Genomic DNA, 25,267 nt, shown 5'->3' on the forward strand with positions numbered 1-25,267 from the left:
CATTCAGGTGGAGTAAGTGCTGAGGGAAACATAGGGCAGAAGGGGCAGTGAGACACCATGTGTCCGTGAGAGGGGATAGGTTGAGTAAGGAAGGCTTTCTGTCAGGGTAACATTTGAGTGGAGGCCAGAATGAAGTGGCATGCCAGCCTGTAGGATATTTGTGGCAAGAGCCCTCCAGGCAGAGGAGCAGCAGGTGCAAAAGCCCTGAGGTAGGACTGTGTTTGGGGTAATGGAAGAAAAAGAGGTTGGTGTGGATGGAATAGGTGAGCAAGGAGGGACAGAATGGTAAAAAAAGGAGATCAGAAAGGTATCAGGAACCAGGGATGTGGGACCTTGAGGCTACTGTCAAGATTTGGGCTCTTATATTGAGTAGAAGGGAAGCAACTGGATGGTTTTGACATGATAGGACTTAAATCGTAGGAGTATCGCTCTGGCTCCTGTGTTGACAATGGACACCAGGGAAGATGGATGGGAGCAAGGAGGCGAGTTGCAACAGTTGAAGAGAGAAAGGACCTTTGGCTTTGACCAAGAGGAAGTAACATGGGGCTGGAAACTGGATGTATTCTGTGGCTAGGCCTGTCAAGATTCGTTCCGATTTGGATGCATGTTCTTGTGAGTTCCCCTCCCGACAAGGGTGGCTGGCACAATATGTCACTTCATGTCTCCAGCCTTTCAGGAGAGCGTTTCTCACAGGTGGTCATAGGTCTGGTGAGGGAAGTGTCAGTAGGTCGCCAGCTCTTGAAGCAATCCTTTGGTGCCGTGAGGAAGGTGCTCAGATCCCAGCCAAGAGAGGCAGAAAGAAGATGGCATGGATGTGATCAGCGTTATCTGAAGCTCACTTTGCACAGCATTGATGCCATCAGCAACCTTAAAAATTATTCCTTAAAAAAAAAAAGCCAATAAAATCGCTATAATACTGAAGGCATTACTTAGTATTTGAAGGAAGTATAATCATTCTCCTAATAAATGTTCTACATTTTGACAATATCTACGTTTATTAGTTGGATCAGTGATGGGAGGGAGATTGAGGCGTAGGATACAGGAGCAGCAAGGTCACAACTTTTTTTTCCAACCAGCAACCATGATTTCTCAGGGGGAACTCAACAGATAGGTAGCAGTGGAGTGCTGCTGGTGTTTTAACAGCTTGATTTTTTTTTTCTTTAAAAACATTTTTTTAACGTTTATTTATTATTGAGAGACAGACACAGAGCGTGAGCAGGGGAGGGGTAGAGAGAGAGGGAAACACAGAATCCGAAGCAGGCTCCAGGCTCTGAGCTGTCAGCACAGAGCCCAATGCGGGGCTCGGACTCACGGACTGTGAGATCATGACCTGAGCCAAAGTCAGTTGCTTAACCAACTGAGCCACCCAGGTGCCCCGTATACCATAAAGTCCATACAATGTAAGTGTGCAATTCAGTAAATCACAGTTGTGCAGCCATCACCATAATTTAGTTTTAGATAATTTCTGGAACATCCCTTGTGCACCTTGCAGTCACTTCCTGCTCCATCCATCCAGTGAAGTGGTTTTGTTATGCGTAGAAATGTCCAAAGTTCAGAAATAGCCATTCAGTTTGTATATAAAAGATCAAATCAGGAAAAAAAAAAATGGTGTGTTTATCTGTGTTCCAGTTGGAACCCTGATAGCCATCAGAAAGTGTGAGCTGCCTGGAAACCCAGAGATGGTAATATTTTGAGTCACAACTTTTATAGGAACTTGAAGCATTAACACATGTGAACACTGTTAGCTTGTCCAAATTTTGTATGAAGTGTAAGAATGGTACAGGTCGATGAGGTTGGTTGCTGTGTTTTTGTAGTCTCCAGGGTGGAAGATGCCAGAAGGCCAAGTGGACTCATTTTTGCCAACACTATAATCTTGTTCCTGGGCTTTGTGATCCAGAATTGGTAATTAAGACACAAATTGGAGTGCCTGATTTTTTTTTTCCTTGTAACCATTTATATCTCTTTTATTATGCCTTGTCTGTTTGGAGTGTCAGTCATTCTTTAAAAGTGCACTCATTTGGGTTGATTCATTTGTTGATGAGAAAAATAGGTGTAGTCTTGAGTACTTATTAAGTGCCAAGTGTTCAGCTTTAGTTTCCTCACCTGTGAAAAGGGAATCCTAACAATCATCCGCAGGGTGTTACAAAGACTACATTAGGTGATACATAAAACTTCGTCATGGTGTTTAAGAAATAACTGTTGAGGCGAGTCTGCATGGCTCTGTCAGTTAAGCATCTGACTCTTGATTTCAGCTCAGGTCATGATCTCACGATTTGTGAGTTGAAGCCCCAAGTAGAGCTCTGTCTGTGCTGACAGTGCTGAGCCTGCTTGGGCTTTCTCTCTCCCTCTGCCCCTCTCCTGCTCATGTACACACTCTCTTTCTCTCATAATAAATAAATGAACTTAAAGCAACTGTTGAGTAATAGGTTGCCAGTATTCTATTTCCTGTTAATCCTGTCTATAGTACTGTGCCCCAGTTTTGAGCTCTAGGCTGGACTTGGGATTCCCTGCAAGTTCCAGCCTTGCCCCTCCTCCCCCATGCTCCCTGCTCTACTTAGCCCTTGTGAAATGCCCTCACAGGTCACCATTGTTCCCAGGCCTCTGCTTTATCCTTGTGTGGCTTTTGTGTCTTCTCTTACTGTGCCTAAGAACCTGGAGCTTACTGTCCTTTAAGCAGACAGTCAGAAGTTTCATATGTTTTCGGGTACTGGGTGCCCTGGAGGAGGGGTCACTTAGCATGAGGGTGTTTCTAGGGCTTTCTGATCTGGGGTCAAGCTGTGAATGATTGGTGTCCTCCAGGACACAGAAACTGCCCTGCATAAGCTTCATGGTTCCCCTGGGGGCCTCGTTCCTAGATGGGGATCCCTTCCAAAATTCTCCAGAAACTGTTTCTGGAGAGTGGATTACTGGGAGGGGCAGATTTCATGATTTTTATTTATGTGTGGTAATTCGGAATTCTGCTTGCACAGATTCATTTGAGATCATCTAAAGATTAAACGTACTGTGTGCTGTCTGCATTTCCCCATAGCTTCCTTTTTTTTTCTCTCCGTTTTTAATGGGTATAGCACGAGCATGTTCAGAATGATAATGACGGAAACCTCACCGTAATTAAATACATGTGCTGCTTTAGTTCTACAAAAGTCCCAGGTGTGTTTCTAATCTCGGCTCTACTAGTATGTAGGGATTTTTTTTCAGATGGAAACAAAAGATATAAGTGATAAAAACAAAATCTGAGCCAAATACATAATTATACAATCGAATGCTGTGGTATGATTTTGGATGGCAAAGTCAAATAATGTTTCACAGGAATGGTCTCAGGTTCTCTCGAGTCTGCTCTGACACCTCCATTTAAGATGCTATGAAATGAAAACCTTGTTGACTACAGAATCCTGTTTTCAGCATGAGTTCTTATAGCCATATGCCTGGCATTTACCATTAAACATTATTTAAAATCTGAGCACTCAGAACCTTGTGATTTACAATCAGAAGACATGTTTCCATGGTTCCCTTGGAATATTCAGTTTGTTGCAATGAGTTAATCAGTGACTCAACAAATATTAATCAGTAAATTCAAAGTCCTTTTCTATATTGTAATTACAACAGTTGACGTTTTTCGGTATGTGCTATGGGTTAGGCAGCCTGTGTACATTATTTTGTGCCCTCTTCTAGCACTTCTCAGGAGCACGTACTGTTGTCCCTAGAATACAGGTGGGGAAGTGAGATGAAGTTAACTTCCCCATGGTCACACAAGCTATAAATGGCAGTATCCAATGCCAAAGCCCCATGGCATTAGCATATACTGTACGTTGCATAACAATCAACTGGGAAGTTGATTAATACGAAGATTTCTGGGTGCTGCCCTGAGACTAGACTAGTAAATCTAGCTGCAGCCTAGGAATCTGCATTTTTAACAGCCTCCCCTGTGATACTAGTTGAGTTGATCCAGGAACTTCCCTGAGAAACAGAAGTCCCCAAAATTGTTTCCATCTTCAATATGACAAAAGACTTTAGGGTAACAGAGAGACCCTCACAATCTAATTTATGCCAGTGATGATGACCATAATCCATTCCCCAGAGTAGAGAGGACTCACTAAAGAGGCCAAGGTGAGTTGGAAGACAGAGCCAAGCCCAAAATACCCCCCTTATTCATAACACTATGTGAAATGGGAAGGTGATTTATAATTTGAAATTTAAATTTATTGCGAAAAGAAATAGCATTTGAGGTTAATAAGACAGGTTATTTTATATATTCTTTTAAGGAATGTTAATTGTCAGGAGTCTTGTCTATAACTACTTTTTACTGAATGATATTCTGCAAACATGGAGAATTTTCTAAGAAAATGTGTATGGATGGATGGAACAGAGAAATAGTAACTTTTTGTTCTTTAAAATGATCAGATGAAGCCCTTGAACCAGTGAGTGATTCATAAACATTCTTCACCTTCTGTTAGTCCATTTCTTTCTTCAGACTAGGCATTTGAATAATTGCCATTATGTAAAAAGGGGATTTAGCTCTCTGGGGATGATCCAGCAGACTTTGACTGGGATTTATAAATAGCCGTAGCTGAATTACTCTGTGTCTATTAGATGTTTTGATACAGAACACTTTGCACTTAGGCCTCAGCTGAACATCTAAAAATAATAGTAATAATAATGCAGTTTCTTCATCGTTTGATGTAAGTCAAAAACTACCAAGGCAGTGCTAGTCTTTGAAAACTCTTGTAATTTTTTGGTTTTACATTAAATTTTTTTTACTGGGGCATGTGGGTGGTTCAGTCTGTTAAGTGTCCAACTCTGGCTCACGTCATGATCTCACAGTTGATGAGTTCGAGCCTCGCGTCGGGCTCTGTGCTGACAGCTCAGACCCTGGAGCCTGCTTCCGATTCTCTCTCTGCCCTAATCTGCTCATGCTTTCCTGCTTTGTCTCTCTCTCTCCCTCTCTCTGTCTCTCTCTCTCAAAAATAAATGAACATTAAAAAGAAAACTTTTTTATTAATTAACTGACATACAATGCTATATGAATTTTAGGTGTAACAATGATTGGATATTTATATACGTTATGAAATAGTTGCCAGAATAAGTCTACTAACCATCTGTCACCATACAAAGCTGTTATAGTATTATTGACTATATTCCCTATGATTTACATTATATGCCCATGTCTTATTTAATAACTGGAATATTGTACTTCTTCATTCTCTTTACCTATTCTCTCTTCAGTCCCCCCATTCCCTTCCTCTCTGGCAACCACCAGTTTCTTCTCTGTATCTAGGAGTCTGTTTCTGTTTTGTTTGTTCCTTGTTTTGTTTTTTAGATTCCACACGTAAGTGAAATCATACGGTTTTGGTCTTTCTCGGGCCGACTTATTTCACTGTGTGTAATAACCCATCCATGGTATTGCAAATGACAAGATACCATTCTCAAAGGTGTTGTAATTTGTACTTGAAATTATACCTGCCCTTATTCTGAAAGCTCTATGGTGCTCCTGAACATTGAGACAATACGGCTTTATTTCCTGGGTCTTAATGTGTTTATTTCCCTGTAGGGAGGCCTCCACCTGAAGAGAGCTCAGTCTGTCTTAAGAAGATTCCAGTAAAGGGCCAGAGCTCTTGTGCTCCTGCATTCCGGTTCCTCCTCATGGAGTCCTATGAACTAGCCACTAATGTTGAAAATGTAGAAAAAGTTGATCTTCTGTGGACTGGAAGTAGCGAAGTGCCTTGCATCCAATAGGTTCTAGCCTACCGCTCATTTGTGCCAGTTTTCAGGCACCTCCTGTGGTGGTGGTGGGAGCTGTGTGTTCCTCATACCTGGACGGGCTGAAGGTGAGGGGGGATGGCACTTGATGGTTGTATGAGTCTGCCAGAGCTGCCACAACTAAGTGTCAGGGACTTGGGGGCTCCGACAGCAGACATTTATTTCCTCAACAGTTCTGGAGGCTGGAAGTTCAAGTCCAACTTGATCTTGGACTCAGATTTTATTCTGAGGGCTTGTAGGTGACCATCTTCTTCCTGTGTCTTCATGTGGTTTCTTCCTCTGTGCTTATCTGTGTCTTAACTTGCTTTTTTTTTTTTTTTTCTTTCTCAAGATACCAGGCCTATTGGATTAGATGCTACCTAATGACTTCATTTCACTTTAATTGCCTCTTTGAAGACCCTGTCTCCAAATATAGTCACAATCTCAGGTACTGGGGTTTAGGATTTCATTGTATGAATTTGATGGAGGAAACAATGAAGCTCATAACTGGAAACAAGTTGAGACCCTGGAGTGATAAACATGGAGGGCATATACTGTGGTAAAGAGCAGTGCCTTTTAAACTCTCTTCTTTGAAGTCTTTGAACTCTTTGTGTTGACTTCAAAGCGTTGATTTCTTTGCCTAGCATGCCCTCTGTAATGCTCCATGAAATAGTTACTGCAAGATCAGAGCCTTTGTTATCATTGGTAATACTAACAGGTACCATTTGAGTGCCCATAAGTGCTAGATCTTCTGTACATCTCACTCTGGTCTTCCCAGAGAAGGGGATGGTTCTGGTAGATCTATTCAACAGATGAGAAGACTGGAATTGAAAGAAATAACTTTTCTGAGTTCACACAACTACCAAGTGAGAGTCAGACCCAGCTGTGCAAAACTTGTCTGAGTTAGTGTCTTGGCTTAACCACTAGCTTGGGTCACACTTAACTCTGTCTGAACTGCAGTTTGTTTTTTCTTGAAAGGTTAATTTTTTTAATGTTTATCTTTATTTTTGAGACAGAGACAGAGCATGAGCCGGGGAGAGGCAGAGAGAGAGGGAGACACAGAATCAGAAGCAGGCTCCAGGCTCTGAGCTGTCAGCACAGAGCCCGACGCAGGGCTTGAACTCGTCAACTGTGAGATCGTGACCCAAGCCAAAGTCGGATGCTCAACCGACTGAGCCACCCAGGCACCCCTTGAAAGGTTAATTTTTAAGTAATCTCTATAACCAACAGAGGGCTCGCACTCACAACCCCAAGATCAAGGGTTGCTTGGTCTCTTGACTGAGCCAGCCAGACGCCCCTGCACTGAAGTTTCTTGATCGGTGAAGTGGTATGGGTGTGAATGTCTCTGTCACTGGGTGCCAAAAGATGACAAGAGTCCATGAATGGGCCTCTCAGAGTCTCAGTGAGCCGTGGCTCATGTTGTATTTTGTAGGTAAAGGCAGGATTGCATAATGACAGAAACATTGTCTTGTTGGAATGCATCACACCTAACTGACTTCAGCGAGCAGCTTGAATTCTGAACTTCAGTGGCCTTTTCTATAAAAAGGACAGTAGTGACTGGCATGTGGTAGCCAATGTACCCTGTTCTGACTTCCTTTTTAGGACTGACTTTGTGGTTGGCTTTCTGCATTGTCTAAACTTGGCCTTCTGTTTATAAGCGGGAAACAGTCCTTCTCCCCTAGTCACAGTGAGCTGCACGTTTGGCGCTTGTTACGGTCTCAGCCGGGTTTTCTGTTGTAGACCCATTTATTAGCCATTAATCATTGAAAACAGTAATGATGACATCCAAAAGAAGTGAGTTTCAGCTTCCATACGTTTCCTTTGACCATAAGTGAATTTATTTCCTGGGGTGGTGGCATTGTTTGAGAAAATAGAAATGTGTGTGTGTGTGGGGGGGGGGGACACATTTAAAAATGGTGAAATTTTAAAATAATGTGAAAATGGGATAGGTATTGATTAGAATTCACACTTAGAGATAATTGTGGACTGTGCCAGTAGAAAGCATATAATTTTCTCTGTTAAGACCTCAACTGTTTTTCAAAGCTAGGGTTCTTTTTCTTTCATGTCTGTTAATCTTTTCTTTCTAAAAGCACCCACACCATTTTTTTACAGGTGGCTGTTCCATAGAAATTTCCCATGAAATTCTTTAATTTTTCTTTCTCATAAAACTGACACTTTACACTTTTCCAGAAAACCACCAAGACTATCACAGACACCACCCAGACTTAGCCGTTGTTGATGTTTTGCTTTCTTTCAGATACTTTTTTTTCCAGATTCTCCATATCCTGCAGCTTCAGAATCCTTCATTGTTCTGCCTTACAGGTAACAGAGGATGTATTATTTGAGCTTGACCATAGTACCTTTAGGGACTTTGAAGCCTCAAAGTGCATTTTTCAGAGCCAACCTGACATTCTATTGATCTATTTCCTACTGAGTTTTATTTATAGAGCTCATTTTAAGCAATTATATGAACTCAATGAAAATCCAGTGAAATTCAAAAGAATTCAATGGAATTGAGTTGTACAATGTTCATTTTACATGCGAATTTTGGGTTTGAATGCAGTATTAAGTCTCGTCCCATATCAGTGTGTTGATACCAAAACTGACTCCCCGGAGAATGGATGTGGGGACAAAAAGAATGAACAGGGTGTTGACATCTCCACTTTGTGACGTACTAGCTTTGTGATTTCTATCCTCTCCAAGCCTTTTTGGGGACCTGTGGGTATTGCAGTAAGGTGATCGTAGACTTTAGAAAATGAAGCATTTCACCAACATTTGGTACCATATAGGCAGGTGGACTGCCAGCTGTTTTAACTGTAGGACTGACTCTTAACTTCCCAAGCTGGCCACCAGATGCCTTCATACCCTTGGCTCTAATATTATAAGAGAAGGAAAAGTGCTGGCCTCTGCTACCTCCCTCCTTACGTTGTTGAAGTCAGGACTTGCCCTCTCTGGAACTGGTGGGACCCATCTCTGCTTTGGTCCTCCTTATAGTGCTTTAGCTTGATCTTCTTCCATGTCTTTCCTGGATTTACTCATTTTGAATTCTAGAAACTGCGACTTCACATTCAGGTTCATTCATATCTGATATGCTTACAGGAAGCAATGGTTGATGTGTGTGTGTGTGTGTGTGTGTGTGTGTGTGTGTGTGAGAGAGAGAGAGAGAGAGAGAGAGAGAGAGAGAGAGAGATACAGACACACTCTGGATTCACTGGAACTTCTCTACCAAGTTCCTAATCTAATTTTGTTAGTGGTATAAATTAGCAGCTGAAATTGTTGGAAAACAGGAATATGAAACTGTGGACTCTTTTTAGTTGCAAAAACATATTATTTTCCTTCTCTTAGAAACATTGATTTGTTCTTGTTTGTCAGAGACCTCATTCTTCCGGTTTCCTTACCGACTGCTTGGTTATAGCCAGTGGCCTCCTTATCTTTGTTTCTTTCCCTCACAGTGAGAGAACGGCCGAGCTCTGGAATTGCTCCCAAACAAGGCTTCCCCGAGACGGATTTATTTTATGAGTCATTGGATCTGATGATTAAAAAGAAAAAAACAAAATGTAGTTTAAAAAAAAATCCACAAAACTTTTCTTGATGTCTGATATTTGGAGGGAAAAGTATACCCATTACATGTGTATAATTTGGTGAATTTTCTCAAAGTATGTAATCCCCATATACCCACAACCTGTATTAAAAAAGAGACTACTCGGGGCGCCTGGGTGGCTCAGTCAGTTAAGCGTCTGACTTCAGCTCAGGTCATGATCTCTCGCAGTCTGTGAGTTCAAGCCCTGCGTCAGGCTCTGTGCTGACAGCTCAGAGCCTGGAGCCTGCTTCTGATTCTGTGTCTCCCTCTCTCTCTGCCCCTCACCTGCTTGTTCTCTGTCCCTTTCTCTCAAAAATAATAAACATTAAAAAAGTTTAAAAATAATTAAAAAGTAAATAAAAAAGAGACTACTCTTCCAGGTGGCCCCCTGCGTCCCTTCAAGTCAGTGCGCCCTGACAGAGATACCTTGGAGCTGTAACCCTGTGCAGTAGTTTGGCTTGTTTTTGCACATCATGTAAATGCCATCACACAATATGCCCTATTGTATCTTGCTTCATTTTCCAAATGTGAAATGTGACATGTGTGGGAATTATGCCTGTTGTTATGTGTAACAACCATGTATCCTTTCTCCTTTCTGTGTGGTATCCTGTTGCGTCAATTTCCTATTCCTGTTGTAACAAAGTATCACAGAGTTGCTTCCAGGGTACAACTTACTCTCATACAGTTCTGCACATCCTAAGTCTGCAGTTTCACTGGGCTAAATAAAGTCAAGGTGCTTGCAGAGCTTCTGGGTTTTGTAGGCTCTCAGGGGAGAATCGGCTTCTTTGTCTTTTCCAGCTTCTCATGGCCACTGGATTCCTTGGGTTGTCAAAGCATGTCACTCCAATACTTGCTTCCTCTTCACGTCACCTCTTCTGTCATCAAATTTCCCTCTGCTTTCCTCTTGAAAGGACCTGTGTGATTATGTTTAGGGCCCATCTCCACATCCTTAACTTAATCTGCCCCTAAAACATCCTTTTGCTCTGTAAGGTAGCAGTCATAGGTTCAAGGAATTAGGGTGTGGAATTTGGGTACCGGGGCATTTTTCTGACTATCACATCCATTATGTGAAGATACTGTCATTTATTTTTTCCTTCTGCCATTAATGACCTTTTTGTGTTGTTCATACACACACACACACACACACACACACACACACACACACTCCATTGTGTATGTATCTAGGAGTTGGGTGCATAGTAATGTGTACGTTCAGCCTTAGGAATCCAAACTAATCAGTTTTTTCAAAATGCTTGTAGCAACTTGAACCCCCTTTGTTTCAGTATCTAACTGATCTGTAGCTCCCATTTTAGACCCTTTGTAAATAATCCAGGATTTTTCAAAGAGTATTTATGTGAACAGAGTCCTGAGACGTACTGTAGGAGAAAAGAAGTACTCAAATAGATATGGGAAATACTGGATCCTGCTAGGAGATGCACTTTGCAAATGAACCATGTTAAAGATTTTAAGCCTGTCTAATTTTTGTTTGATTTGTTTCTGAAGTGGGTTTGACTTTGACTCAGTTTCCCTCTGTTGAAATCTCAAAGAAAAAGAGTTCAAGGGAATGCTCTTTGAAAATTCTAAAAGAAAACCGTAACTTTTTATTAAACTTTAAAAAAAAATGCTTATTTATTCTGAGATAGCATGCATGAGCAAGGGAGGGTCAGAGAGAGAGAGAAAATCCCAAGCAGGCTTCACGCTGTCAGCGCAGAGCCCAACAGGGCTTTATCTCGTGAACCGGGAGATCATGATCTGAGCCAAAATTATGAGTTGGCCAGTTAACTGACTGAGCCACCCAGATGCCCCTATTAACTTTTTTTTAGAGAGAAATTTATGGTTCACAGAAGAGTTGGGAGGCAGGTACAGAGATTTCCTCTATGCACCCCGCCCTCACACATGCACATTCTCTTCCATTATCAGCATCCCCTGCTGGAGTAGTATACATATTTGTTACCAGTGATGAACCTACGTCAATACCTCACCTCGTGGTCACACCAAATCCATGGTTTACCTTAGATTCTGTGGGTTTGAACAAACATATCATGACATCCATCATTACAGTATCATGCGGACTGATTTCCCCTAAAAATCCTATGTTCCATCTGTTTTCCCCACCCCCACCTTCCCCACTTCTGGCAACCGCCGATCTTCTTACTGTCTCTATAGTTTAACCTTTTCCAGAATTTCTTATGGCTGGAATCATACATTATAGCCTTTTCGCATGCTTCTTTAACTTAGCAACACGCATGTAAGGTTCTTTTATGTCTTTTCATGGCTTGACAGCCCAAACAATACTGCACACTCTGGATGTATCCGTTTGCCTACTGAAGGACGTCTTGGTTGCTTCCACACTTTGGCAGTTACCGATAAAGCTGCTGTAACTTGCCATGTACAAGTCTTTGTGGGGACATAAGTTTTCAGCTCCTTTGTTTAAATACCAAGGAACATGATCGTTGGACCATATGATAAAAGTATGTTAGTTTTGTAAGATGCTGTCAAACTGTCTACCATGGTGGCTGGGCCATTTTGCATTCCTCCCAGCAACAAGTGATAATCCCTGTTGATCCACATCCTTGTCACATTTTGGTATCGTCAGTGGTTTGGGTTTGGGGCATTCGCATAGGTGTACATGGCAACTCATTTTGTTTTAATTTTCCATTTTCTGGATGGCATAGGATGTGGAGGATCTTTTCATGTGGTTATTTGTATATCTTTTTTGGTGAGGTGGCTATTCAAGTTTTGGGCTGAATTATTAATCAAGTAGTTTGTATTCTTGTTGTGTTTTAAGAGTTCTTCATGTATTTTGGATAACAGTCCTCAGTCAAATATGCCTTTTGCAAATGCTTTCTCCCATTCTGTGGCTTGTCTTCTCATTCTCTTGACGTTGTTTTACTTACTTACTTACTTACTTATTTATTTATTTATTTATTTATTTATTTATTTATTTATTTATTTATTTTAAGAGAGGAGGGGGGGATAATACAGAGACAGAGAATCCCAAGGAGGCTCCACACTGTCAGTGCAGAGCCCAACAGAGGGCTCGAACTCACAAACCGCGAGATCATGACCTGAGCCGAAACCAAGGGTTGGATGCTTAACAGACTGAGCTGCTCAGGTGCCCCTCCTGATGTTGTTCTTTGTAGAGCAGAAGTTTTTAATTTTAGTCAAGTCCAGCTTATCCCATATTTTTTTTTTCATGAATCACACTTTTGGTATTAAATTTAAAAAGCCATTCCTAAACCCAAGATCATCTAGGTTATCTCCTATGTGCTAGTAGTTTTCTAGTTTTCTATTTTACAGTTAGGTCCAAGATCTGCTTTGAGTTAATTTTTGTGATCGATGTAAGGTCTGCCTCTCAATCCAATTTCTTACGTGCAGATGTTGTTCTGGGACCATTTGCTGAAAAGACTGCCTTCGCCCCATTATGTTGTGTTCCTTTGTCAAAGGTTAATTGGCTATTTATGTGGGTCTGTTGCATCTTTTCTGTCCTGTCTCATGGACCTATTTGTCCGTCCTTTCACCAGGATGCTATGGTCTTGATTACGGTAGCTTCATATTAAGTATGGAAGTCTGGTAGTGTCAGTCTTCCAACTTTGTTCTTTTCTTAAAATTGTGTTCATTACTTTCGATGTTTTGTCTCTCTGTAAAAAGTTTAAAATTACTTGGTCCATATCCACAAAATAATTTTCTGGGAATTTAAATTGGGACTTCCGTGAACCCATAGATCAAACTGGGGAGAATTGATGTCTTGGTAATAATGACTCAGGATGATTATTGCTAAAAAAGTAATGGGAAGTTGTTGTTACACTTTTAGGAGGTAAAACCACTAATTATATTGGAGTACTCTCTCTTTGATGTAAAGACTAGAGAAACCATCAGAAAATGGGTTTCCCTTAGTGTGGCCTGTGATTTGGGGGAAAAATTATTTGTATTAGTGTCATCTTAAGTGTTGCATCAGGAAGCTCATTATAAGAAATAATTTCTACTTCCTGGGAATATTTTTGGTGTGATTGATTCAAAAGTGTTTGTCTTGGCGTACTTCTTCTCTGTTTGAGTTTCTCCACACATTCCCCTGCCTCTTAAAGGAATATCTTGCTTCTGGTTTATTTTTTCTCTTGGTTGGTTTGTTTAGTTGTGTTTTTCTTGTTTGCACCTCTGGTCTGTAGGGGGAGCCTGGCCATCAGATCCTAAGTGATAAACCCTGAGCTAGAGGGAAGTAAAGGTTTCCATGGTGTGTCGGGTGTCCTGGTGAAGCCTGTACTGAATCCTAAGCTGAGTCCTGAAGGACGAGGACCCAGGATTTGACGGGGGCTTTCTAGCCGGGTAAGGGAGTATGGACAGAAAAGATTCATTTTTGGTGGAAATGCCGCTGTTAAAGAAAGAAAGTTGGCCAGCATTGCTGCCCCCACCCTCACAAAACGAACTGCCTATTTCTGTGGTCTTTTAAACATTTCCTGTTTAAAGAATTATCTTATTAGGTAAAGGACAAAGAATTTTTAATGTTATAAAGTCACAGCTTATGCGCCTGTCCCTGAAGAAAAGCCTCCTTTGGCACTTTAAGTTTTGACTATTTTCTAACACACTGTGAGTGAGAAGCATAACCAATGTATTAGTTTTGACATATGGTTACACCCAGTACAGCCTCAGCCAAGTCATCTCTGGGGACTACAAAGGCACAGAGTTATATTTCCCAAGTTGGAAAAGAGGCTTTCAGAAATGAATTTCTCGCTCCACTCTGAGCAACTTCGCTGCTATTTCCCTGGGGAGGTTGCTAGGCATTTAATAGATCTCCACGTTAGAAAATTCTTCCAAGCATTTCGGTACGAGGTATTTTTTTGTGTGCGTCCTTGGCCTCTGTTTGGTGTGGTGGAGGCTGCATCTTATCTCCTTTATGCTCCTATTTATAAAAGGTTTTTAGAAGATTATCTCTCCCCATTATCATTGGGATCGTCCTCAGTGTTAGTTGTCTTAGTCATTCCCAGTGAGTCTTAGTGCTGCTGAGATCGAAGGAAGCCATGTGACAGCGGAGTCTGGGCCTGGTTCCCACCCACCTCCACACAGCTGTTACCCTTCCTGCGTCCCTGAGCTCTTGCTGGGGCATGAGGGACTTCGCTTCAGCTGTGACACTGTTTTGTTGTTCTTGGCCGTTGCACAGAGGCTCACATCCTGTAGGCTTTAAAAAGTGTCTTTCTTTCAAAGACTCTTTTCAGTACCTGTGGGGTTTATGTGGTATGATATGTATGTTGAAAACTAGTTTTTTGTTTGCCAGGGGCATCAAGCATAAGCAAAATGATAAGGGGACATAGTAAAAGGTATTTTTTGAAAGACCTTAAAGTTCACGATTAAGTATGGGTGGTTAAATTACCAAGTCTTGCTCATGAGATCAGACACATGGCCTCTTCTGCGTCCTGGTGTGTTGTTAGTTTAGTAGAGGCTTTTCTTAGTAAAGGCTCTTTAGAAATCTGCTGGACTCAAGGGCCTAGGATGAGCTCAGGCGTCCGGCCTCGGCAGACGATTATAAGCATGACTGGCTCTGTGTGTGGAGTCATGTCAGTCCACACCCCTGAGCTGTGGGATCCTGGCTTTGGCAAAGTCAAATGGTGTAAACATGGCTGCCGTGTCTCCCAGGTGGCCGTTTGCAGAGAAAGGGGCTGTGGGCTTGGTGGACAACCTTAAAGATACCTACTACAGATTGTCGTATTTGGTAATAATACAGCTTAATTGTTTCCAGAAAGACCACCGTTTGAGCTTTACATGAATTCCTAATCTTCCCAAATTTACATTGATTCTACCTTGTTGCCATAATGCTTTGTTATCTTCATTTTCTCTTCCTCCTCATAATTACCCTGTATATGAGGTCTTGTTCCTTCTCTGTTACTCTCTTTGCCAGTCAGCTTTTCTTTCATGCCTCTTGCTCGACTTCCAGTTGAGTTCTTCCATAAACCTTGTTTTGTTTTTAATACCTTTGTCTTTCCCACGCTTCACCTACCAGCTCTGAACAGCTTCGTCCTTCACAGCGAGTACAGTTCCATCCTGGCGTTTTCTTTTTTTTCTTTTTTTTTTTTTAATTTTTTTAACATTTATTTATTTATTATTTTTTTTTTTTTAATTTTTTTTTTTTCAACGTTTATTTATTTTTGGGACAGAGAGAGACAGAGCATGAACGGGGGAGGGGCAGAGAGAGAGGGAGACACAGAATCGGAAACAGGCTCCAGGCTCTGAGCCATCAGCCCAGAGCCCGACGCGGGGCTCGAACTCACGGACCGCGAGATCGTGACCTGGCTGAAGTCGGACGCTTAACCGACTGCGCCACCCAGGCGCCCCTAACATTTATTTATTTTTGAGACAGAGGGAGACAGAACATGAACGGGGGAGGGTCAGAGAGAAGGAGACACAGAATCTGAAACAGGCTCCAGGCTCTGAGCTGTCAGCACAGAGCCCGACGCGGGGCTCGAACTCACGGACCTCGAGATCACGACCTGAGCCGAAGTCGGATGCTTAACCGACTGAGCCACCCAGGCGCCCCTATCCTGGCATTTTCTAAAAAATAACTAATTTCCAGAATTTTCTGGAGGAAGAACAATGGCTCTTTCTAATACAAAATGGTTGAAGTGAGTTATGGAAGTGAACTGCATGTGTTTGGGATTTTTTTCCTTGGGAAGCTAGGAATCCAAGTATAGTGGCTGCTGCGAGATTGCCTTGCACTAGAGTTTACTACAACCAAGCAGGTACCACCTTGGTTACTTCCTTTTGCTTGGCAATTTTCAAAGCGTTCTCAAACCTCCAGAGTTTCAGGGGAGGCTGTAACTAATTCTTTTTTGGGGAAATATAAACCAACTAACTCACTTCCTAATGAGCTTTCTTCCCAGTGGGAAATCACAGTGAAATAAAGCTGGCAAGTTTTTAAAGTTTTCTTTTCCTCCTTAGGTCGGAGAATTTCTAATTTATAAACTATCAGTTCAGTAAATATTAAGACCAAATGTTCAGGGGGTTATATGTTATCCTAAACCTTTTACAAAGTGAGCTGAAATAAAATATTCTTGCCTCACCATTCAGTGTTTTAAAATTTTGTTTTCCCCGTACCATTGAAATTAGGACTAACACCAAGATCTACTACACTGTTAAAACAAAGTGTAATTAAAACACTTTTTTTCCCCTTAGAATATTTGTGTTTTATTTTAGAAAAGTTTGTTATCAAGCTGCCTGAATTTATGTGTAAGTGTTTTTAAGCATTAGCCTTACTTGTCGAATACTTAACTCCCTTGAGGACAGGAAACAGTTACCTTTATATAGAGATGTTAAATATCAGTGGTAGGAGCAAACATTCCTGTTTTAATAGAATAATAATAATAAGTAGCTAGTGTTGGTTGATCACATAGTATGTGCTTCTGAGGCTAATGGGAAGGACTTTGGAAGTTCATTGTGAAACAGGATCTCAGATACTGGTTAGTGAAAGATGCTTTCTATTTATTTTTGAGAGAGAACGTGAGTGGGGAAGGGGCAGAAAGAGAGGGAGACAGAGGATCCAAAGCGGGTTCTGAGATGACAGCAGAGACCCCAATATGGGGCTGGGGGCTTGAGCCCATGAACCCTGAGATCATGACCCTGAGCCAGAGTTGGACAAATAACTAACTGAGCCACTTAGGCGCCCAGAAAGATGTTGTTTAATGTGAGCTTAATAACATTTTTTATCAGGAAAGATTTTTTGATTTTTTTTTTCAAATGCAATTTTGGCATCTAACAGTATGAGCGCTTTGTAACTGTATATGATTTGACAATTATGTTATGATTCCTTATTTATAAATTAGATGGATTTATATTTCTTACACTATTATTTTTAGAGTTTCCATGTTAAGGTTGTGCTGGATTTTATAAAATGAAATGAGAACCATTCCTTGATTTTTATTTTTTCTGTTCCATGTAACATTTTAAAAAGCATAAAAATTCTGTCTCTTAAGGTTTGATAGTGCCCTCTTGTAAAATGGTTGTCAACATTGTCTATTTCCGTATATTTATTGAATTGTGCAGAGTCTACTTCTCGAGTCAATTTTGACAATTTATATTTTCTTAGGCATCCTCTTCTTCATTGAGCATTACCAATTTCAGCATAAAATCATATATATTCCCTTATACTTGTATTAAATATCTTTTGTCTCTTTGACTTCTATCCATTTTTTTATTTCCAATGTTGTATAATTGTATTTTCCCTCTTAATGAGCTTTGCAAGAGGTTTCTATATTTTATCGATGTTTTCAAAGAACCAGCTGTTCCACTGCTTATATTCTAATCCCTTAATTTCTGTTTTATCTTTTTAATGTTTCTTTCTTTTGCTTCCCTTAGGTTTATTTGATTTTCTTGTAGCTTATTGAGTTGAATAATTGAAAATTTTCTTTGCTTATTTAATAATGAAGATGCCTTTTTTAAGGTGACTTATTCTGATCGCCTCTCCCCTCAGACTTTAAATCTTTGCTTCCATCTTCACTCTGAGCTGATGAACTTGATCCCTACATTGATGAGAAAATTGAAACAGAAGAGAGCTTCCAGAGAGTGCCCCACCCAGTGTCTCCACTCCTGTCGTTTCTTCCTGCTCGTTGCTTAGGTAACCATGCATGCTAGTCAGAGAATAGTCCTAATTAACTAATCATGCTCCTGTCTGAGGCCAGTCCATGTCTAAGTGCCCCCATCCTGTCTCCTCTCGCCTGGTCAGAAGAAACCACCCCAGGTGAGTGAGGGCTTTGAGGGCTTGTTGGTTAAGGGTACAAACTTGCAACTGTTGGATAAATGAGTTTTTGAGAATCCCATCCACATCACAATCCACATGATTACAGTCAATAATACTACATTATGAACTTAAAAGTTGCCAGGAGATTAGATCTTAATCATACTCGTGGCTGGAAAAAGAAATAATTATGTGTCACAATCGAGGTGTTAGGCAACAGTGGTGGTAATCATATTGCACTTATAAATGTATCACATCAACATGCTGTACACCTTACACTAGGTTAGATGTCAGTTACATCGCAATTAAAAAAAAGAAACTACCTTATGAATTCTCCGCACTCTTACACCACAGATTTTCCCTCTTTTGTATCATGCTTGACTTCACACAAGCATGCTACAATAGTTCCATCTCCATAAACCTTCTCTTGCCCTGCTTTCCCACCAGATGTTCACAGTTTCATTGCTATATTGGGCAGCCTCCTCCAAAAAAGTCATTTTTATTCATGGCCTCAAATTCATCTTTTCCTAGTCTCTTGAACCCAGTCTATAAGGCTTTCAATCCTCTTACATCATAGAGACTATCTTGTCGAGGTTGTCAGTTACCCCTGTTGGTCTTTGAGGTACAGTGGTCATTTCTTAGACCTCATATGGTATGACAAGTCCTTCCTGTTTGGTCACACGTGTTTGTCACTTGCCCTCCAGGACATTTCAAACTCTCGGTGGTTCTCTTTTGATGGTTCTTGATTCTCTGACCTCTTAATGTTGGAGTACTCCAGAGAATATTCTCAGTCCTCTTCTCTTGTCTATTTTTACTCTGTTCCTTGTGACCTTATGTGATATGATGATTATGACCCATAGACTCATGGCCACAGGATTTACATCTCTAGCCCTGATCTCTCCTACACTCTAGATGTGCATATCCACCTGCCTCTCTGTATGTCTGTTTGAATGTGTAATAGGCATCTCCAAGTTAATGTGTCCCAAAGCAAACTTTTCATCTGCTTCTGGATCCTGTTCCATAACTCTTCTTTATCTCACTCAATGGCTGCTTCCTCTTTCTAGTTGCTCAGGCAATGCTGAAATCGTCCTTGGCTGTTTATTTTCCTTTATGGCACGTCCACACCATTGGACAATTCTATGGGTTTACCTTCAAGTACATCCAAGGCTGGTCTCTCCTCACTTTCTTTACTGTCACAACCAGGTCTGAGTCACTACTGTCTGTCTCTGGATGTACTCCTGTGGTCTCTAGATGGTCTCCCCGCTGCCATCACTGCTCACTATGGTCTGTCCTCAAAAGAGCAGCCAGAGTGAGCCTTTCGAAATGTGAGTCAGATCAACCTGCTTTGCTGCTCACGATTCTGCACTTGACCTACCTTGCCCTCAGAGTGCAAGCCAAAGTCCTTACACATGGCGTGGCCCTCGTTAACCTCTCAGACCTCATCATTTCCTGTTTCTCCCTCCCTCCCTTGCTCCTTCCACTCTACTCCACCCATGTGGCTATCTTGCTCCTCTTGGATGTGCCAGCTGTGTCATTGCCTCGACCCCTTCTATGACTGCTGCCAGCCTCTAGGAGGCACATTCCCTTCAAGTCTTCACCAAATGTCATCTTCTTTTGAAGCTTACACTGCCCTATTTAAAATTGCCGCCCCTTGCCCCTTCTCAACCCCATTTACCTCTATTTTTTAAAATTACTGTTGACGTGGTGGTTTTCATCACCTATCAAATTATATAACTTACTGTATTGGTTTATTACCTTCCTCCCTTCCTGGAATATAAATTCTGGGAGAGCAGGGATCTTTGTCTTGGTTTTCTCCTAACATCTCCCAATCGCGTGAACGACGCATGGCACATGGGGGAAACTCTTGCATGTTTGTCAAGTGGCTGGTGAATGGAGGCTGTGGTTTGGCCATGAGAAATACTGGCTGCAGTTCATAAATACTGATGTTCAATGTATTCATTGTCCTTAGTTCCTTAATAGTTTCCTGGGATTTGTAGTGTTGTTCTGAATGGAGAGAGGGAGGTGGTCACACTTGAGCTAGTAAGGGGAGGTAACCAAGGAGCAGTGCCCTCCTTACATCCCAGATTAGTGTCTCAGGCACAGGACTGGACAGCTGCTATACATTTTAGCTCAAAAGGGATGTGCATAAGTCAAACAAGTGGTAGAAAAATTACAAAGCAACTTCCCAGCTTTGTTTTTTGTTTTTTTAATTTTTTTTAAGTTTATTCTTGAGAGAGAGAGAGAGAGAGAGAGAACATGCACAGAAGGAGCAGAGAGAGAGGGAGAGAGCATCCCAATCAGGCTCCATGCTGTACGCACAGAGTCCAACGTGGGGCTCGATCCCACGAACTGTGAGATCATGACCTGAGCTGAAATCAAGAGTCGGAGGCTTAACCAACTGAGCCACCCAGGTTCCCCACAAATTCCTAGCTTTGTAAATAAAGTCTATTAATGAAGTCACTTAATGATGTGATATGAGTAGAGATATGGGTATATTCCTGTCGTATCATGCTGTGACACTTTGCAGATTCTGACAGTAGTTTGTGCTTTCAGTAGGCTTGGTTTGCGGGGGTACTACGAATATTCACTTCTTTCTGAACTTCAGTGACATTGAACGAGAAGTTGAGAGAGAGTGTCAGGAAATTATGCAGACACCATTAAAATTTTTTTTTAATGCTTATTTATTTTTGAAAAAGAGGAAGAGAGAGAGTGAGCACTCACACACATGAGAGAGTGCAGGGGAGGGGCAGTCACAGAGGGAGACACAGAATCTGAACCAGGTTCCAGGCCCTGAGCTGTCAGCACAGAGCCTGACGTGGGGCTTGAACTCACCATCTGTGAGATCATGACCTGAGCCAAAGTCGGACCCTTAACCGACTGAGCCCCCCAGGCACCGCTCCAGACACCATTTTTAATCACGGAGTTCATGGAAGCCTTTGTCCAAAATGTTCGTTGATCATTTCTGAGTTTTAGAAGATTCTTCCTTCTCTTGCTTATGCAAATGATTTTTCTGAAACACAATGAGATCTCTTTTAGAATTCTTGACTCTGGCTCTCCTATTAAGCTTGATTTATTAAGTGGATAAGAAATAGCCCAGAGCTGAGTTTGTTTCTCTGCTGTGGAAATGGCAGTGCTATATGCTAGAGTTACTAAAAAGTTTAGCTGTGGCACTGCTGACTTTGCCCTTTCAGAGTACTTCCTTCTAGAATTCCTTAAAAAATGATGTGGAACCTTAGTGAGAAGAAAGATGCTAAATATTCTCCATTTTTGATGATGCATAGAAGCAAAAAGAATTTGATACGGGGAAGCACTTCATCCCTTATGAAACATTTGAGCTCTCTTTCTGGCTGGGCGACTTTAGGAAAATGGGAATCTTCAAAGGTGGTACTTGTGTGCTTTTCCCAGGAATGATCTCACATTGATTTTTGTTTTTCTTTTTTCATTAGACGTCTACAGGATACTTTTCTCAACCAGGTCATTTAAGCAGAAAGACCAAATTACTTAAAATCAAATCGGATTTTGATGAAAACATTATGCTTTATGAGGCTGACTTCTCTTAGTCTCCTCTTTAAAAAACACAAAAAAACTTTGGGAGGAACATTTGGTGATGGTGAAATTTACACCAGGCACCCTCTTCCATGAGCCATCTCTGGAACACCTCCCTGCCTTTTCCCTTTGCCAAATCCATGACTAGGCTATTTCTGGGGATGTAGGCTGAAGGGAAAAAGGGAGATTTTCAAAGTTTGACTCAAGGATATAAAAAGTGTATATATCTATATTATCTTTATATTATTACTATATATATATGCTGTATATAAATTATATGTAGTATGTATATTACTATATAAATAAATATATATAGAAATTGTCACTTTTAGTGGAATTATTCTCATTTCCCATTGTGATTCCACAGTGGCCCACCTTACTAAGCAAGGTACCATTTTTCCACCTGGCAGATGAAAGAGTTCTTGTTGTTCCCTTTCTCTTTGCCTTTACAGCAGTTACATCAGTGCTTAGTTCTTGATACTTGGTTACAAGTTGTATATATTTAAAGGTACACTTGCAAGGTATGCGGCACAAAACCCAGGGCAGGGTTTTGTGTATTGAGCTGTCTCCCTGGTAAGCCAGGATGTCACAGCCAAAGCAAGTTTTACACTCAAATATAGTAAACTATCCAGGTTGAGTTCTGACTGCTAATGATGAGGTAGGGATTTGGGTTTAGGTCATTCTTGCCGTAACTTAGAAACTGGAAAGTACATGCATGTATTAGGAAATGAAGAAACCTTTCAAGTCGTGTTACCTTCAGTAATCCCTCTGTAGGCTTATAACCATCCATTTGTTTCTCTTTAAATGTTCCATTTTCTGCTTAGAACATTGAAAAGTGGTTGTTGACTCATTTTTCATCTAAGTCCACCTTGTTCTTCATGAAATATTATGTCATTTTTAAGAAAGAGTGCTGTTTCTCTGTTAAGGATTTTATTGTTTTTCTTTTTAAGTTTCTCTCAGTTTTAATTTATATCTTCAGGAGGAAGTGATATGCTTCTCTTATTCAAACATCTATATTAATCTTTCATTTGATATGAAGGAATATTTTTTAAATGGCTTCATATTTCTTTTCTAGCTTCAAGTATTGGTCACAAATTTGTGTTTTAACAGCAATTGCTATAGTACATGTGTGAGCTATAGTTGTAGGCTTCAAGAACATATGCATATTTTACCATTCTCCTTCCATTCTTAATCTCATTTTTAAAATGATTATAAATATTGGATGTGCCCATGACTTAGTAGCGTGTGAAAGACTCCTTCCCCGCAATGGATAAGATGCCTTATGATTCATTTCCTTCTGATGCCTTCAGAGTTTTAATGATTCTAATGTCAACAAGTTAAGAGTGCTGAAGATAAGCATAGTAGTAGATGTTCAGCTTTCTAGCTTTATGCCACTTTAGGGAAGGTATTTTTTTTTTTTTATAGTATTCACTTTGAAAAGACAACAGATCCCTAAAAATGTCTTAAATGCCCTGCCTACAGCCCAGGTATGGTGACACTCTAAAATTTCTGCCTTCCTCTCAGTCTGCTAACTGGTCTGCCTAGCCTTAAAGTTTTTTGTGTCCTTGTTTCTACTAAAAGGAAAAGAGTATGAGGCCAATAGACAATGCAGCTTATGTGAGTTTCCGTTTTCACTTTTAAAATGGGAACGTTTTTTGTGTACTAATTCTGTAGTGGGCACAGCTTTGTAGACGCACAGTTGAATTTAGTTTTAGTCTTTGTTGTTCATAGTATTTGTTTATTCATTAAACAAGTATTTATTTTAACCTACAATAGGTTAAAAATATGTTTTATATACTAACATTGTATATGTATGCACATATATGTAATATGTATACATATAACTCATTTATATATTGACTTACATGTGACTTAGATAGGGGTAAGGGATAAGCAAAACACCAAAGCTTAGTGGAGAGAGCAATGTCAAGGAGTAAATTTAGATAAGGTGGTCAGGGAAGGCAGGGAAGCTCTCAATGTGAGAAGGTGACATTTGAGCGAAGACCCTGAAAAAGCAGATAAAATCCATCTTGCATAGTGGAAGAGACAGGCACGCAGGAAATCTAATTTTGATGGAGTAAGAGATCCCACAGACATAGGTGTGTTCAATACCATTCCAAAGTTCCAGGAAGACTCGTTGGGGGAGAAGGCCTCTGAGTGGGGTCTCAGAGGAAGGGCATGAGCAGAGACTCAGCGAGGTCATGTGAGATCTGACAGCTGCTTGGGGATTCCTACTGAGTTGTGAGAGAGGCTGGAGTGGTAGAAGATGAATTTGGAAGGTGTTTCGGGTTGGTTTAAAGAGCATCAAGTATGCCATGCTGAGGGGCTTTGATTTGATTGTATAGGCACTGGAGGGTTTCAAGCTGGAGAGTGACAGGATCAGATCTACATTTTGAATAGGTGATTCTGGCAAGGACTGGAGCTTGATTTATGGGGAGCATGACAAGATAATGGAGGTCAGTTTGGAGGCTTTCCTAATGGTTCTGGTGAGAAATGTTGACCTCACCTGGGAAGTGGTAGGGTGGGGGTGACTGAGACTTAGGGGTTGTAGAGGTCAGGATATATTTGCCAGGTAACCTCAGTAGAGTTTGTTAGTGGCATATGAGAGGTAAAGGTAACCTACACTAAGAAATATATTTTATAGCACAACGTAGTACACATGGTACAAATATACACCTAATTGATTATACAACATGTTGGTGAAAAAAGTTTCACGAGTCAGTTTTTTACCTTGGGGTGTGTGGTATATTCTCATATTTTCCATTTCATTGTATTTTGGTATCGTTAAAATGCTGGCCTTGACTTGCTTAATTGAGTCCACTGATGGGACATGACTCACAGTGTAGAAAACACCTGCACAGGCTTCAGGTTATTTCCTAACAGACAGGTGTCTCCCCCTCCGCCCTGAATTTTTTTAGCATCATATGTCAGGTCTGCAGACACCTTCCACTTGGTGGAGAAGGGAGATAGTGTGCTGAGTCAACTGATGACCTCTCAGTAAGACAGTAACAGAGGAACATACAATGTCACCACCAATTGCCTAGAAAATGTATCTCGGCTGAGAGGGTGACTAGTTGTGCTGGAAACATTAAATGAGTTTTTGTTATTTTAATGGGGTGAGTGGGGAAGGAAAGGGATGTGATCATTGTTTTTCTACTTTCTTTGCTGCTAACATAGGTGTCCTCATTAAATATAGAATGGCAGAATTTGGAATGCTTCATTTGTGATGTTTGCCTATGAGACCCTGAATTGAGTTCATGTTTGAAACCATTTGTTGGTTTGCACTGACTAAATAACTTGAGTTTTGAAGACTGTAAAATGGGAGATAATACCACCTGCTTGATTTGTTTGTTTCATGAGGATTACTTGAGATAACATGTAGAAAGTACAGAAAACCCAGGAAACATATTCCAGATAAATGGCTGCTGTGATTTTCTTCATGTAACTAAAATATTATCAACACAGAACTACTTTGATCATTTTCATTAGCACTAGGAAAGATGTGGAACCTTTCTGAGCTTTATAAATAGAATAAGATAAAATTAAAGTTGGTGTATGCTGAAATTGTTAGGAATGTAAATTTCCCTGAAAAATAGAAATGCATTTCAGTTTTAGAAGGAAAGATATTAAAGTTACATCCAAGTTGAGATGATTCTATAGGTAGCTTTGGAAAGGTCTTTGTTCATTGC

General features: G+C 40.8%; 1 protein-coding gene across 10 annotated transcripts in view; it reads left to right on the plus strand.

The window, feature by feature from the left end:
- Positions 1–25,267, plus strand: part of MAST4 (microtubule associated serine/threonine kinase family member 4) — a 568,735-nt gene that overhangs the window by 93,276 nt on the left and 450,192 nt on the right. Inside the window, exon 1 of one of the 10 annotated variants that reach the window (XM_045495013.1) lies at positions 7,442–7,527. The exons of the other annotated variants lie outside the window; for them this stretch is intronic. The gene's annotated coding sequence lies outside the window, so the exon portion shown is untranslated. Of the gene's footprint in view, positions 1–7,441; positions 7,528–25,267 lie in introns of those variants that run through there. 10 annotated transcript variants of the gene reach the window in all.

This window comes from Leopardus geoffroyi, chromosome A1 (assembly GCF_018350155.1).
Source record: "Leopardus geoffroyi isolate Oge1 chromosome A1, O.geoffroyi_Oge1_pat1.0, whole genome shotgun sequence".
In the NCBI taxonomy this organism is placed as follows: Eukaryota; Metazoa; Chordata; class Mammalia; order Carnivora; family Felidae; genus Leopardus; species Leopardus geoffroyi.